The following is a 3,691-nucleotide window of genomic DNA, read 5'->3' as shown; positions in this document are numbered from 1 at the left end:
TTCCTTGGTAAGCAATGATACTTGTAATAATGTTTGTTACCTGAGTCCATTGGGGTCATTTGGAGTCAGTGACTTAATCCCTTGTAAAACTCTTACATATTTCTGTAAAGTAACCCTAATTCCTTTCCCATGTGACATTTTCTGTAATGTTCAATAAAATGGAGTAAAGATCTTTGCTGGGAAGACATTTAGAAACAGACAGATGCAGACACAGAGACAAATTCACAAGACAGCCCCCAGGAAGGCACAGATTCAGACTCGTACAACAGACGCACAGCAAGATGGAGGTCATAAGGAAAACAAAGTAAAGAATTCAAGTGCAGGCTTGGTCTTGGTTAAATGACATCAAGGGGAAGTGCTTTGAATTTTTTCCTTAATGTGACACTGACACTGACATATTATTGGTGACTCTAAATTTATTATTAATGCACTTAAACTGATCACAGGGAAGTTAAAACTAGAAAACAAATCCATTCCTACAGATTCCCCAAATCAACAAAAAAGTACAAAGATCATGACACAATAACCATGAGGGAGGACACATCACCAACTCCCACCTCTCCTATAATAGAATGAAAATTCACAGAGGTAGAGAAATGTTTAAGATTTCAGAATCTTACCTTTTAAAATAATTAATGACTACATATATCAAACAAACACATGCACAAACTAAGGAAATCTAAAACCATCACAAGAGAGTGTCCAAAGTCACTAAGACAGGTAGTACATTGGAGCAGAAAGAGAAAATTATAGAGAAAAAATTCAAAAAAGGCAATTGAAACACTAATAAAAGCAGAAATAATGGAAATGAAAGAAATGGTTAGTCAATAACTGCTAAGTCAATAACTAAGAAAGGAAGACACAAATTTGAAGGGATAGGGAAGGGAGTTGAATATAATGAAAACAGGTATGAAATTCTAAAAGAACTAATAAAAAATCTTATAAATCAATATACAAGCTCATGCAGAAGAACGAATTTTGTCGATGGATGACAATAATACAATCAGACACACACAAGGAAAATGATGAATGATCTTTCCAACAAGTCTGAGAAATGTTAAAGACCAAACCCTAGAATTTGTCTGGTAGAAGAAGGAACAGAAATAAAAGCAAAACCAATAGATCTTATTTAATAAAATTATAGCAGAAAAATTCTAAAACCTAGAGAACAAAGTCGAGATCCAAATACAAGAGGCATTTAGAAACCAAAACATATAAAACAGAAATTCTTCATGATACATCATAGTCAGGATTGCCCAAATGTTAAGTAAAGAAACACTGCAAAAGGTGGTGCTGGGAATGTCAACTCACGTGCAGTAGCAGGAATATTACAATAACTTCAGACTTTTTAATCAGCAGCTATAAAAGCCAGGAACACATGAAACAATTATTTCCATTTTTGAAATTGAATAACTATAAACAAAGGATGCTATACCAAGCAGTTATCTTACACAATTGATGGAGAAATGAGGCTATTTCAAGGCAAACACAAATTAAGGCAATTAATGACCACCAAGCAAGACACTGAAGAAATTATTAAAGGAAGACTACATTGAAATGAAGAAGAAAGACAGCCTCATCCATGAGAACACAGGAAAGTATATACTCCATGAAAGGAACACATAAACAAAAATACAAGAAAGCATTAGCCATGTCCAATACAGCAGCAAACTCCCAAAATGAATAAGAGAAGAATAAGAAGGAAAAGTAATATCAATAATCCACTTAACCAGAACATTGCCTAACAAATTCTTAAAAAGTAGCAAACCTCTTTTGGTAATATCCTGAAGCACAAATGGCCTCAGAACACCAATAGAAAAGATGTTAGCCAACCAACTGGATTTATAAAACAGGAACCCACTTTCTGTAGCCTCCAAGCAACTCAGCTAGCAAAGATGTAAAAAAAAAACCTGAGTGTTGAAGGAATAGAAATCAAACTATCAAGAGAAACTGTAAACAAGCCAGTGTGGCTATTATATCTAATATACTTTAAATGAAAACCACTCAGAAGAGAAAGAGGGGTGCTACATATGAATAAAGGTAACAAACTATCAATAAATTGTAACAATTATAAACATTTATTCACTGAATGTTGGAACCCTCAATTTCATGAAACAAACACTAAAAGTTATACAAAAGATCCATAGGCCCTGACACACCAATAGTGGGGGATCTCAATGCTTTACTTTCTTATTTAGACTGGTCTCTCATGTAATAGGAGGGAAATCCTGCCCAGTACTGGAAACCTAGCCAACTACCCAAGAATAGCTTGGTCATGCATCTTAGAAGAGAATCTCCTGCTGTCACTTTACTAGACCACCATGCCTAACTGCTTTCTAAAATCTTTGTACTCATGGACAAGAATCTCTCACCTCTCAACAAAGAAGCTTCTCTCTGTAGCAAATGGAGACTGTCACAGAAAATCACACTATCATAATGCAGAGATCATCAGATCATGGGGACCTCAGCCTTAACTGACACAGCATGACTTCTGCACCTAAAGGAACACCACAGAATATCAGGGAACATCATGGCAGCTTGGGTAGAAAGATTGTAAGAGCCAGAGGGCCAGGAAGTCTCCTGTGACAGGGAATCTTCACCATAAAGCTGGTGAAGCCATTCATAATATGGCTGCCCAAACAAGACCTGAGCAATTACAATATCAGTAGACATACTAACACAAGAAGGGGGGATTTCATGGGATCCCACACTATACAAAAAGCTACAGGCAACAAATAACTGCTGAAAGAGGGAGAATTAGCCTCTCCTAGGCATGAGTTCCCTTAACTACTTCTCCAAAACAAAGTTCTCAGGCCTGAAATCATATACACACAAACCACACTAAACAGATTCAACAGGTTGTATTTAGATTTGATTCATCTATTTGTTTTACCTATGTAATAATAATAATAATAATAATAATAATAATAATAATAATAGTAATAGTAATAATGATAATAATGAGTTCATTAATTTGAGAGTGAGTGAGAGGAGGGACATGGAAGAACTTAGAGGGAAGAGACAGGGGAGGATTTAGGAGAAGGATAGGTAAGAGAAGTAATGTCATATTTTACTTTAAAAGATTTTAATTTTAAAATGTTCAAATGCAATGTCTCCTCATGAAGGAAATACCAGGACCATATGAATTCACTGCTGAATGATAGCAAAATTTTAAGGAGTGGGTGATTTCAGATTCAATGAAAGTTCTATCATTTTTTATAGATGTGAAAAAAAAACAATTCAGAGGTGGAGGGAGGGAGTGGTTAGTATGCATGCCATACATGCATAAAATTATAAAATAAACAAACAACACCCCCCAATGTTGAATGAAAGTCAATTCAAGAATTTATATGGAACTGTGAAAGGTCACGAATAGGCAAAGCAATTCTATGAAAGAATATAGCTAAAAGTATTGTAATACCTGACCTCAATTTATACGCCAGAGTGACAAGGACATATTAGTGCAAAAAAAAAAAAAAGACAGCTGATACTGGCATAAAAAGTGACAGACCTAATGGAAGAGAATAGAGTACTAAGGAAATATAAATCTATGGCCAACTAATTTTTTAAAAGGATAAGTGTAATACGCATGCAGTGGTAAAAGGCAACCTATTCAACAAATGGTGCTGGCAAAACTCAATATCCACTTGCAAGATAATGAAATGCGATTCATATTTCACTTGTAACAAAA

The sequence above is a fragment of the Cricetulus griseus genome, chromosome X (assembly GCF_003668045.3).
Source record: "Cricetulus griseus strain 17A/GY chromosome X, alternate assembly CriGri-PICRH-1.0, whole genome shotgun sequence".
Lineage (NCBI taxonomy): Eukaryota > Metazoa > Chordata > Mammalia > Rodentia > Cricetidae > Cricetulus > Cricetulus griseus.
This window is presented reverse-complemented; position numbering follows the sequence as displayed.